General features: G+C 41.8%; 1 protein-coding gene across 2 annotated transcripts in view; it reads right to left on the reverse strand.

The window, feature by feature from the left end:
* Positions 1-14,231, reverse strand: part of ZNF710 (zinc finger protein 710) — an 85,254-nt gene that overhangs the window by 49,470 nt on the left and 21,553 nt on the right. Inside the window, exon 1 of one of the 2 annotated variants that reach the window (XM_073568655.1) lies at positions 8,915-8,986. The exons of the other annotated variant lie outside the window; for it this stretch is intronic. The gene's annotated coding sequence lies outside the window, so the exon portion shown is untranslated. Of the gene's footprint in view, positions 1-8,914; positions 8,987-14,231 lie in introns of those variants that run through there. 2 annotated transcript variants of the gene reach the window in all.

The following is a 14,231-nucleotide window of genomic DNA, read 5'->3' on the forward strand; positions in this document are numbered from 1 at the left end:
AATGTGCCCCTGCTGTGTGCTGTGTAATGGCTGCGTCTGACCGTACAGGGACATGGTCTGATCATACCACAGCTCCTGGGCAGGGGGGAAGCAAGAGAGAGTATACAGACAACAAGACAGCACGGAATCGTAGCTGATTCTTTTTGTGAGATAAAACATTTCCCTGCCTGTTTTAAAAAATGTTTTATCTCAAATAATTATTTGTGATCCCATCCTGTCCTGTGTCTGTATCCTCTCTTTTGCTCCCTCCCCTGCCCAGGAGATCAGACCATGTTCCTGCACAGTCAGACACAGGCATTACACAGTACACAGCAGGGGCACATTTATAAGATTATCTCAGCACAGGAACATTTTATTTAAACACATCAAATTGTGGAAGTTATTATTATTCCAATATCTATTGATTAAAATCAACTTTCTTGGTTGGAAAAAACTCTATGAGGAACATACACTAATAAACCTAACAGCTTACAATTACTGGTGGACTGCCAGACAGAAATCATTGGGTGTTTTATTATGAGATCCAGGAAATGCAGAGGTCCTTGTGCAGTTCTTGCACTGGGGCTCTCCCATGTCTCCATGTCCTTCCCCACTAAGACCAAATCTTCCTTTTGACCAGCCTAAAGCCCCCGTCACACACAGCGATCTCGCTAGCGAGATCGCTGCTGAGTCACAAGTTTTGTGACGCAACAGTGATCTCACCAGCGAGATCGCTGTGTGTGACACTTACCAGCGACCGGCCCCCCTGCCGGGCATCGCTGATCGTCCTGGAATGGCCAGGACATTTTTTTGATCGCTGGTCTCCCGCTGGCCAGCACGCATCACTGCATGTGACAGGCGGGAGACCAGCGAGCTGCCACTGGTAACTAAGGTAAACATCGGGTTTCTAAGCGGCGCGCAGCGCTTAGAAACCCAATGTGTACCTTAGTTACCAGCGCGCTGGTGCAGGAGCTGGTAACCAAGGTACACATCGGGTTTCTAAGTGCTGCACGCCCCTTAGAAACCCGATGTGTACCTTGGTTACCAGCTTCCTGCATCAGTGCGCTGGTAACTAAGATACACAGTGGGTAACTAAGCGATGTGCGTCGCTTGTTACCCTCCTGTCGCTGGTGCTGATCGCTGGTGAAGCTGCCTGTTTGGCAGCTCACCAGCGATCATGTAGCGACACACCAGCAATCCTGACAAGGTGATATCGTTGTCGGGATCGCTGGTGCGTCGCTATGTGTGACGGGGCCCTAAGAAAGCTACCTTGTCCTGATGACAGTGGAATAGTCTTTATGAGCATGACCTTCGTCTTGTCACTTAAATATTACTTTTTTTTCTTTCCCTGAGTATCACCCTAAAGGGCCTGTCACACTAAGCGATATCGCTAGCAATATCGCTATAACGTCACTGGTTTTTGTGACGTTATAGCGATATCGCTATCGCTATGTGTGATACTTACCTCCGACCGGCTCCCCCGCTGGTTATCGCTGATCGCGCGAGAACGTCCTGGACCGTTTCTCGTCGTCAGCTTCCTGCTGGGCTTCCTGTGGCGCAGATGAGCGACACGTGGACTCGGGTGGTGGACGTCAGGATCGCCTCGTCTGACAGGTAAGTAGCGACCCCCGTCCCCTGCTATGTCGCTGGTGAGATCTGCCTGTGTGGCAGCTCACTAGCGATCACTTAGCGATGTACCAGCGATCCTGACCGCGTCATATCGCTGGTCGGGATCGCTGGTGCATCGCTAAGTGTGACAGTACCTTTAAGAGTTCATCAAGTATTTCCCAACAGACTAAAAGATTGTCCATCTAACAGAAAAAGGGATATAGGGGGGAATAGCTGAGCACCCCGCAGAGTCATGCACACAGAGTGAGACATATTAATGATCCTCTCTAGTGTCATCTATATAAGAAACACACATTCACTACACGATGACTACGTATGATTAACATACGTACAATGAGGATTTCTGAAGATAGTGTCAATCAAAGATAGTGAAAGCTTGAACCTCTTCCCTTTTTTCCTCTCCTTCTTCTACCAGCCATATCTTTTTTTATCTGTCCATCAACATAGCTGTATGAGGCAGTCTAAATTTTGCTTGGCTTGTTATTTTTCAAGACCCATATTTCTGTCGATAGAGCTGTGTGAGGGCTTGTCTTTTTACAGACCAAACAGACATTTTCACTGATACCATTTTTGGGGGACAGATGTGACATTTTAGTGTCTTATCATTGATTTTTTTGGTTTGTGGTTTTGTGGCATACGAAAAACAAAGATTTCGATCCTGTCTCTATTTACAGTGTTTATTAAATCGGGTTCATTATTTTTATGTTTTACTTTTACGGGCATGGAGATACCAAATATGCGTATTTTTATACATTTATTCATTCTTAATGGAGGATAACAGGTTAGTCAAACTTTACTTTTTTTCTTATTTTTTTTAAATTTTCACTTTATTTGTACCACACTGTATTGCTGATACTATACACCACAATGCCACAGTATTTCTGTGTATAGCAAAAATCAAGGTCACCTATGAAATCAAGCCACTGGCTCAACTTCAATGGAGCACTGTTAAGACAGGCACAGGGGTCTTCAGTAGACCCCCGGCTGTTATGACAACCAATTGTTGCCCTTCAAGGGGACCATTGAGTGGTTAGAACAGCGACCCCCTGCAGCATGTTGTGAACATAAATGCATGGCTGTTACAGACAGATGATGGCAGAATAAGACAGCTATCATCAGCCGGCAGCTCATGAGTCTGCATCACAATCAGGGAGGCAATACTGGACTTTCTAGTACTTCCAACATTGGTAAGGATTTACACATGCGCCAAGTATGTACATAGTAAATGCGACAATGTATAATACACTGTCTGCAACACACATAAAAAATGTTTCCTAAAACTGGACACACAAGATGCCAATTTCTTTCCACTCAGTGGACAAATCGGTCAGTTTCGATCAACTTTAAACTAAAACATATGGCCATCTGAAAGGGTAATTCCTTACAATGAAAGCGATCAAATTTCCATGAGATAGGCAATAACTTTCCAGTTAGTGGAGGTCTGATCATTGGAATTCCCAGTGATTCAGAAATGGGGCTTGACTCTATTGGAATGCGCGACACTGGTCCATTCATTCTCTATGTGGCTACAGGAGATACCCAAGTACAGTTCTCAGCTTTCTAATAAAGCCCCACCATCGGTATTGGTGGGGATTGCCATAGATAAATCTTATTGGGAATAAAACTTTAAAGGAAATCTGCCACCTGGTGTTGGCTATCCTATCTGAGTAGCTTGATGTAGAGACCCTGATGCACCACTAACTTGGCTTCTTGCTACAGTTTTGATTAAAAACTAGTTTATCTGCAGCAGATCTACTAAATCTCTGAATGCTGAGCTTTGTATAACTTCACGAACACCAATGATTGGCAGCATTATATGTATACTCTGCATAGGCAGAAAACTGCCAATCAGAAGAGGGGGGTGGGGTTTTACAGAGCCCATGAATATGGAGGACCGTGTGTATGATTGCCAGGTGACTTCTGAAAATGTACTCTCTTTTGTATGTACATGATGATTAACACTATTTGTGACCATTATATGGCATGTCCTGCATTTTTTCTGTTTTACCTCTGTATTTTTCAGTGGTTTCTGACCTAGTGGATGGACAATAGCTTCTATGATGTTTCCTATACACATCACACACAGAGATGTATTCCTGCTCTCCTGTCTCCATATAGCACATATTCAGATTCAGCAGGAGGATATTATACAACAGTACCGAGCAGTGTAGCTGTTAATCCAGCTCTGGAAAGAGATAAAACACAAGAAGTAACATCTCTCTGTCCCTTGTCTCACTCTGCACCTCCTCCAGAGATGTTAATAGGTAACTGTAATCTGATACATCAGTGAGTTGTCATTCTTTTTTGCCTTAAGCAAAACTGACTTTAGGTGTATTGCAAAGTGAATGATGAGTTCAGGATGAGTTCTTCTTCTTATACTTTCTTACTCGATTGCCCTTTTGAGTTATGCAAAGTTTCTTGACATTATAGTGACCATTTAAACCACCTTTTTTTAGAAACAGAATGATGGAATGATCAACTTTGAACCTGAATTGAGACAATGCAGCTTGCATATGAGCAATACAAGAACAAGAATCTTGTGAAAGAATATGAAGAAGCCAACATTTAGCTTCAATATTTAATGTTGTCTGATTCATTGTATCTATTTCTTCTCCTAAACCACAGAATGGTTTTAGCACTACACTACTTTCCCATAGCAGATGGGAGCGGATCCTACTATACTGAGAACATAATGCTAAGTTGCGTTTTTTTGGTATGTGTATGTTTTTATTGTTTTTTTTAAAGATCTTTATTGTTTAAACGGTATTCATTCTGTAATCTCAGCATGTGGTGCAGGACTTTCTTATGAAGACGATCGCTGTAGATATCACAATGTTTCAGGAACCAGAAACGTCCCCAGAGCAGCAACTGTTTCACACTCTGGTTTCACTTCTGTAAATAAAACATGCTGGAGGGATCACAGCTACAGAATTATCTATCAATAGACTTTGGTAAATCCCAGTTTTATGGAAGCACAGACACATTGGACAAGAATATCAGGGATGATTTATAATTAGCTTATAGATTAAGTTATATGCTGGGAGGAGAAGAGTATTCAGATGCAGGTCACTATATCAACGCAAGCTATACCTGTTTATAGCCTTTACTCTTTTCAACCAATTACGCCGTCCATTGCCCATAGCAAATGTTCCCACATTAGGACCACACAGTTCCTGGACAGTGATGCCACTCTGCATATACCGCACACTATAGATACAATACAGGCTATAGAGTCTATAGACTATATCTGTATCTATCTTTTCCCTCTTTACTATAGAATTTACCTTTACCAACAGTTCTGGAGATAGTGCGACATTCGGTAACATTGCAGGATCAGGCTAAAGTCACTCCTAAAGTAGGCCAATGTTCCTCTTGCTAAACACCTCATCAATATCACAGAGACCTTTCTGTCTCTAGTTTAGAACCAATTTCATCATTTCCACATATGACTGTCCCATGATAAATGACTCTTCCGTAAGATGACAGCAATCTAACATGCTCTACAACTGCATATGATATACCCTTGTGAAAGGTTGAATGATCCCTCAAACAGAGTCTCCTGCCTTACCATTTCTTAATGGGTGGGCAGGTTAATGGATAAGACAATGCAGAAAGGTTAAATTAACTGTCCTCTGCAAATTGTGGAAGCCTTGGACCGTGACTAGAGAAATACGGTATTATTCTGGAGGGATATCATACCATTGTGATCTACAGTTGTGGCCAAAAGTATTGACACCCCTGCAATTCTGTCAGATAATACTCAGTTTCTTCCTGAAAATGATTGCAAACACAAATTCTTTGGTATTATTATCTTCATTTAATTTATCTTAAATGAAAAAACACAAAAGAGAATGAAGCAAAAAGCAAAACATTGATCATTTCACACAAAACTCCAAAAATGGGCCAGACAAAAGTATTGGCACCCTCAGCCTAATAATTGGTTGCACAACCTTTAGCCAAAATAACTGCGACCAACCGCTTCCGGTAACCATCAATGAGTTTCTTACAATGCTCTGCTGGAATTTTAGACCATTCTTCTTTGGCAAACTGCTCCAGGTCCCTGATATTTGAAGGATGCCATCTCCAAACTGCCATTTTTAGATCTCTCCACAGGTGTTCTATGGGATTCAGGTCTGGACTCACTGCTGGCCACCTTAGAAGTCTCCAGTGCTTTCTCTCAAACCATTTTCTAGTGCTTTTTGAAGTGTGTTTTGGGTCATTGTCCTGCTGGAAGACCCATGACCTCTGAGGGAGACCCAGCTTTCTCACACTGGGCCCTACATTATGCTGCAAAATTTGTTGGTAGTCTTCAGACTTCATAATGTCATGCACACGGTCAAGCAGTCCAGTGCCAGAGGCAGCAAAGCAACCCCAAAACATCAGGGAACCTCCGCCATGTTTGACTGTAGGGACCGTGTTCTTTTCCTTGAATGCCTCTTTTTTTTCTCCTGTAAACTCTATGTTGATGCCTTTGCCCAAAAAGCCCTACTTTTGTCTCATCTGACCAGACAGCATTCTTCCAAAACGTTTTAGGCTTTTTCAGGTAAGTTTTGGCAAACTCCAGCCTGGCTTTTTTATGTCTCGGGGTAAGAAGTGGGGTTTTCCTGGGTCTCCTACCATACAGTCCCTTTTCATTCAGACGCCGACGGATAGTACGGGTTGACACTGTTGTACCCTCGGACTGCAGGGCAGCTTCAACTTGTTTGGATGTTAGTCGAGGTTCTTTATCCAACATCCGCGCAATCTTGCGTTGAAATCTCTTGTCAATTTTTCTTTTCCATCCACATCTAGGGAGGTTAGCCACAGTGCCATGGGCTTTAAACTTCTTGATGACTCTGCGCACGGTAGATACAGGAACATTCTGGTCTTTGGAGATGGACTTGTAGCCTTGAGATTGCTCATGCTTCCTCACAATTTGGTTTCTCAAGTCCTCAGACAGTTCTTTGATCTTCTTTCTTTTCTCCATGCTCAATGCGGTACACACAAGGACACAGGACAGAGGTTGAGTCAACTTTAATCCATGTCAACTGGCTGCAAGTGTGATTTAGTTATTGCCAACACCTGTTAGGTGCCACAGGTAAGTTACAGGTGCTGTTAATTACACAAATTACAGAAGCATCACATGATTTTTCGAACAGTGCCAATACTTTCGTCCACCCTCTTTTTTATGTTTGGTGTGGAATTATATCCTATTTGGCTTTAGGACAATTCTTTTTGTGTTTTTTAATTTAAGACAAATTAAATGAAGATAATAATACCAAAGAATTTGTGTTTGCAATCATTTTCAGGAAGAAACTGAGTATTATCTGACAGAATTGAAGTGGTGTCAATACTTTTGGCCACAACTGTAAGTGCCTGGAAGACATTGGTCCTCATTAGTTACCATGAACCATTCAGCTACCATATTATTCAAGCCAGCAACTATGAGGAATCACACTCAGGGAGCTCCTAGAAATCTGTTGCGGTTGTCCAAGGTGTCTCCCTGGCGGCTACAGTTTGTCACCCCCCCGTAGTGGGAGTCAGCCGTTCTCTGAGCTGACAGCAAACTTAGAGAAGGTGCAGTGCGCCGGATACCAGTGATCAATTGTACTCACAGTTTCAAGAACAACTGAAGCCCTGATCACCACTGATGGTGGTTCTGGTGCTGAATTCATGCGCTGATGGTGGTCCTAGTGATGTATTCAAGTACTGATGGTGGTTCACATGATGCAGTATATGCCTGTACTGATGGTGTTCCTGGTAATGTATTCCTGTACTGATGGTTTTCCTGGTGATGTATTCCTGTACTGATGGAGGTTCTTGTGTTATACTACTGGACTGATGAGGGTTTTGATACAATACAATACGATACACTTTATTGATCCTGGGGGAATTACGGTATTACAGCAGCAGTAAAATAAAATATTAGGACACAAATCTTGCACAAGTATACCAACATTACGTAACAAATAAATGTGGGTAGTTCAGGTATATAAGTCACTGTTAATTGACATTAGTACACCTGCAATCAGCAATTGTTGTCTACCATAGCAATAGGTATATGAAGGTATTTCTATACTGCTGGTGTTGCTGATGATGAATTTCTGTACTGATATGGGTTGTAATGCTGTGTTTCTATACAGATGGGGGTTCTAGTGATGTATTTCTGTATTGCTCGTGGTTCTGATTATGGTTTCTTGTGCTCTTTTTGGTGTACACATGTAACAATCCATAAATTGTAAGATTATGTGATGCATGGCTTTGTTAAAGTGTTGTGCTGTCTGACAAGTTAAGGGTTACTATGTTTTTATTTACCTTAAAAGCATTAAAGGGGTTGTGCAAGTCTGTCATTTTATGTGACTGCAGACTTCTGAATTCTCGTAGCACGCCCTGCATGCTGTCAGGATTATTTGATGCCGGCAGTAAGAGTTGGAGGTCATGAAACTGCAAGTATGCGATTTGCAGATATGTGGTCAGGTGCCGACTAGACATATGTGGCCTTGCTCAGTGAAATGGAACTGAGGGAGGCCAGACAGGTCTAGTCGGAATGTGGCCAGAAGTATACAAATAGCATACTTGACCCACTTGACTGGAACAAGGTGGAGGCTTCGGTGAAGGGGATGGACAGAAATTCGACCCTGGCTGTCACATTCAGGACGGGTTGGAGAAGAGAAAGTTTTCAGATGAAGATGAATTGTGCTCATTCTTATTTCCATATTTATGAAGGCTCTTTTAAAACTTTTACTGTAAAGCAGACCAAAGGTTGGGCTCCCACTAGTATTCAAACTTATGTTTTTCTGTTCCATCATAGAAAAAGGAAAATGGAACTCCTTCAACACATGTATATATCCTATGGTAAATACAAACGGTGCCAAACAGACCCCATTTACTATAATAGGCTCTGCTTGGTTTCCATTAGGGAGGCGTCATTTTAACCATGTTGCACTTTTTTTTCAATAAAATGACATAACCTATGATGGAGCCTTGTAACCTATGATGGAGCACATGTAATCCTAGCCTTATGGGTTTTTGATGAGACAAAATAGTCATGTATTCCTATCCAACTGCTTGAGTAAGTTTAACACCACCTGCTCTACCGATCTACAAATTCCCATTATCTGTTTAATGAATGATCCCTAACAAGAATACATTCCCTGCCTTTCTAAGAGAATGGAAACTAAGCAAACATGTACTGTGTGGAAAAGCCAAGCTTTAGTTCTTCAGATCACCCTGGAGGGGCCATGAGACAAATAAAAACAGGTAAAGCTAGTTTCAGTGCTTTTTTTTCCAAAGATTGATGAACTGATATGTAAAAGATGCCGCCTACCGTATTTCCCGCCTGACAGATGAATGAGGAATGGCAGCCTGCATATTCTGCTAAGACACCGGACTCAGAAACGCTCACATGGAATAGGCCGCTAGACACAAATGAACGCTAATGATGATATTAGTGACATTCAGATATGGATGAAATAGGTTTCCTTTTCTTCTCTCAAGAAAGGAAATGTGGGATTTCTCTGTCTATTTGTTCTTTCTTTGTGACAATTTAGTTGTTTTTTTACATTCAGCCATTACAGTTCCCTCGCTTCTGTTCACATCCTCCTACCCCCACCCGCAGACATATTCCAGCCATCTCTTCTTTCCATACCTCCCTCAGTCCTTCTTTCTCATTCTTTCCGTTACCCAGGCAACAGCTATCTTACTTCTGTGGATCCCTGGCCTTTTTCTCTGCTGTTATCTTCCTCTTTTCTCCCCTTTCATCTATCTCCACATCTCTGCTACCTTTAAACCTCTCTGTCTTTGTCTCTCCTTACTTTAATCTCTTTCTGCCTTCTGTTTTTCCAGCCACCATGCCCGGGCTCTAAACACACAAATCAAGAAAACTTTAATACCCTGATTCTCCTGGTGAGAATATACAGGGGGGTAATAAAGACAGAGGACAAAAAAAGTGGAAGATTTCGAAAACATTATTTTAATATTTAGTATGTAATATATCCTTGCAATAAAAAATATTATAATTTGATTGCACTTAAAATATTTATACTAAAACAGAAAAAAATAAAATTAATTTGATGCTAGGTACGAAGTGTGGCATTGTGGTCTATGATTTCCAAATAAAAGGAGTTTTAGGGCTTTGGGTAACACATTCTGAACAATTTTCTACATATAGTACCATTCAGGGGCATTGACTACCTATTATAAGGCATCTGACCAACACAGACACGGACACTGGTAGAAGACACCGCATGGGGGATGATTTGCAAGGAAATGTCAAAGCAGAAAAAAAGAAGAGTGCCAACCAGCTTGTAGCGTGTGGCATGACTAGAGGGCACTGTTAATCACCTCACTTCACCCACCGGCCGGGTCCCTCGCCGCGTCTCGCCAGCACTTCCGGGTCCGGGTCCTCAGCCGCGCTGGGAATCTTGGGCACCAAGCATGCACACCCGCCCGCTTAGGTCGCGGGCACGCGCTACCTTGACAGTTTAATACTGTCGGGTTGTTTTGGGTCCTGGAAGCACTGCCCAATCTGGGCAGCAGCTACTAGGCATATCAGGCCGCTTCCTGTTAGAGGAAGTGCCTGATTATTGTTAGTGCCTACTACGTGCCTGCTTTACGTGTCGTCCTAGCGCTGCCTCACTCAGGTCCCCTGTCCTCACTTAGCTTTATTCTGTCCCTTTTTGCCTTGCAGTGCCCGGCTTCCAGGTATCCCTCTGTGTCTGTACCTTGCTCTGCGCCCTCGGTTCTTGGCCCACAGATCACATTCCTGCACTTCCATCTTCCTGCTGTGTGCTCAGTGTCCCTGTCCGCACCTCTCCAATATCCTGTTTCCGGTCATTCCCTCCGTCACCCCGTAGACCCCTTATTCTTTTCCCTGCCTCCTCTGAGTCGCCCCTTGGTACTGGCAGTTGTGGTTTCCGACCCCCTGGGCTTGCCCCTGATGCTCCCTGTATAGGGGGTGGTTTCACTATGCCAGCTTGCTCTGGTGGGTTCGGGTATCTCGATCCCGAGGGTCCACTCTTGGAGCATAACAGGCACCATTCTTTTCAGGTGCTCACAAAGGTTGCAGGCCTGAAATGCTAGCAATATTGAGCTTTGCCAACTATTCTCTATTTATAAGGTGGGGCCGCAGATATCTACAAAATAATGATGAGTGGAGCAACACGTATATGTCTGTTGCTAGTTTCAAGTATTTGCAAATCTGTGGATGAATTGACTTTGGCAAGAAGACAGAGTGAGTCTATCGTGTCAAATATGAGGAAAGAAGAATTAGGAAAGAAGAAGTGAGACTCAGCAACACTATGAATCATGTACAGTGGAAGTGGAAAACAGAAGAATAAAAAAAGTCAGAAGAATTGATGAGAAAAGTCTGATGCACTATACAAACCAATGCTAAGAATAGGGTAAGAATCTAACATATTACTGAGCGGAAAGTTACAAATGAAGATACACGATAAATCTATGTTATGTGTAGACTAGCGAAGAGTGAATGTGCTCGGATAAGGCGTTATACGACCATACTCGGGTGCTTACCGAGTCCTCGGCGTGCTCGAATAATATGTTTGAGCCCCCCGCGGCTGTTCGATAGTTGCAACACATGCAGAAATTGCCTGTTTGTTAGGTAATCACAGCCACGAGACAAAGGCGCAGTCACTCAAACATATTATTCGAGCACGTCGAAGTCAATCGGATAGCACCCAAGCATGCTCCGATAGCACCTTACCCTATAACAACTTATACAAGAACTCATCACATAGTGACCTATGTGCGTAATTATGTAGTCAATTATACCAATGTCATGCACCCTCTATCTAGATTATCACCCATCAATAAACATTATAATTATGTACATAAATATAAGCATAAATCAAGAATGGAAACATAATGTATCTTTGATAATACACTGTGTGGACAATTGTTAGGCAAGTGAGTATTTTGACCATATCATCATTTTTATGCAGATTTTCCAACTCCAAGCTTTATGGACTTTAATGCTTATTGGATGAGGCAGATCAGGTGATGTGGATTTGTGTAATGAGGGATGGTGAGGCATAAGGATACAACGCCCTTTACCAAGGTGTGCAGAATTATTAGGCAGCTTGTTTTACTCTGGCAAAATGTGCCAAAAAAAAAGATTTAACTGATTAAAGTAAAAAACTGTCACAAGTCCTACAGAGGGATGCAGCAGTCTTGACATTGCTAAGATATTAGGGTGTGATCACAGAACCATCAAACGTGTGTTAACGGTCAACACAAAATGTGTTGAGTAAAAAGACGCACATTAACTATCAAAGGTTTAAGAAGAATCCAACATGAGGCGACCAGGAAGCCATAATCCTCCAGTGCTGTCATATTCCAGAACTGTGACCTCCCTGGAGAGCAAAGAAGTACAAGGTGCTCAGAGACACTGCCAAGGTAAGGAGGCTGAAACTGACCACCACTGAACAAGACACAGAAGAAGTGGAAATGTCAAGACTTGGCCAAGAAATATCAGAAAACAGATTTCTCAAAGGATTTGTACTTATGTGATGTGAGTAACTGTTGTTGGACCAGATGGATGGACTTCATGGCTGGATCAGTAACGAGCACAGATCTCCACTTCAACTCAGCACCAGCAAGGTGGAAGTGGGGTACTGATATTGGCTTGTATAATTAAAGGTAAGCTAGTTGGACCTTTTCAGGTTGGACTCAAAATCAATTCCCAATCCTACTTTTTTTAGAAGACATTTTCTTAAACCCCTTAGTGACTGGCCACATTTTTTAAATCTGACCAGTGTCCCTTTATGTGGTAATAACTCTGGAATGCTTTAACAGATCCCAATGATTTTGAGACTGTTTTTTTGTGACATGTTGTACTTTATTTTAATGGTAAATTTATGTCTACTGTATATGTTTTGTTTTTAATTATAAAACAAAAATCAGAAATTTGACAAAGAATAAATAAAATTTGTAATTTTCAAACTTTAAATGATTATCCCTTTAATCCAGATAAGTCATGCCACACAAAAACCTTAAGTAACATTTCCCTAATTTTTTCAAGGAAATTTACAAAACTTATTTTTTGAAGGACCTATTCATGTTTGAAGTGACTTTTCGGGTCCTAGATATTGGAAAACCTCCAAAAGTGATAGTATTTTAAAAACAGCACCACTTAACATATTGAAAACTGCTGTCAGGTAGTTTATTAACCCTTCAGGTGATGTTAAGGAATGACTGCAAAGTGGCATGACAGGTATGAAAAAGTGTATTTTTACCACTTAAATGTCGCTGACTTCTGAACAGGCTGCTGTAGCCGGCAGACTTTAAGGCCGTTATTTGGCTGTAAATGGCAAACATCAGGACCACACAATCATGATCTCAGGGCGCCAATGGGGATAATTAGGGAGCCCCCACACTGTTAACCATTTATATGATGTAATCACTATTGACAGCAGCATCTAAAGGTTAACAGATATGGACGGTGACAACACTGATTGTGGCTGATGCAGCAAGTTGTCAGCTATAGTGTGCAGCCAACAGCTGCTGGATTGTCACCTGTATGGGGAGGCTAGTCTCTTATATCTCAGGTCAGTAAAAAGATGTATTGACGGTCACTAAGGGTCTAAGAAGTGCTTGAGGAACACGTCTGCATCTTTCAAGAAAAACGTGATTTTTATGCAGGACAATGATTCAACACAGCATCAAATTATTTAATTGCTTGGCTAGCCAATAAAGGCTTTAAAGATGAAAAAGTAATGACATGGCCCCTTACTCACCTGACCTAAACCCTATTGAGAACTTGTGGGCTATTATGACTCCCATACAAAGAGGAGATCCTGCTCCCCTACAGTACCTTTTTCTCATATACATGCAGGCAGAAGCAGCATTGTGGACACTCTATATCAGTACTGAGCAGTGTTGCTGTGAAAAAGAGAATTTGCTAGAAGCAGCATCATCTCTTTGTGTACATTATCTATGGGCAGCAACTGAAACCCAATGGCAGTGAATCTGACCCGCTTCCATCACTGCCTCTCTGAATATGTATTTTACGAATAAATTAAGTGTGAGCACTCAGTGCAGGAGCCAGGGGGAGCAGCAGAGGTGTCTGAAAATTTAGGAAATGAGTATTATCTGTAGGAAGATATATAACAAAGTTTCTTATCACTGCTTACACTATTGCTTTATGAGGGGGTATTAAACAGCTACACTAAGTAAGTCGATGATTTACTTTTTTTACTTGTAAAACTGGGAAAAAGCTAGTTTAATTTACATAAAGCAACAATTACAATTTTTAATATTCATTTTTTTCTTTCTGGTCTTTATTGACTGTTACATTATGGTTTACATTTGGTAATCTTGGTCCACACAACTGCATGTTCTTCTAAGCAAACCAAATGAGAACCGAGTAAACGACCATTTGTCTCAGCTTGTTAAATAAAGCAGCAAGTACGACAATGGAGATTGTACTGACAATAATTGTGTTTGTGTCAATTCTATGCTAAGGAACAGACCTTAAACATAGGAGTGTATGAATCCAGGTAGTGTAGCTTCATTAGCCATTGGGTTAGGAGAGAATGCAGCAATAGAAACAATAGGGAGTTACAGACAGTTCCTTTACTTTGCCTAATCCCATGTAGTAGGCTGCATATTTCCATGCCGGTGGTGGA

This window comes from Dendrobates tinctorius, unplaced genomic scaffold (assembly GCF_039654945.1).
Source record: "Dendrobates tinctorius isolate UK_male_01 unplaced genomic scaffold, ASM3965494v1 ptg000022l, whole genome shotgun sequence".
NCBI lineage: Eukaryota > Metazoa > Chordata > Amphibia > Anura > Dendrobatidae > Dendrobates > Dendrobates tinctorius.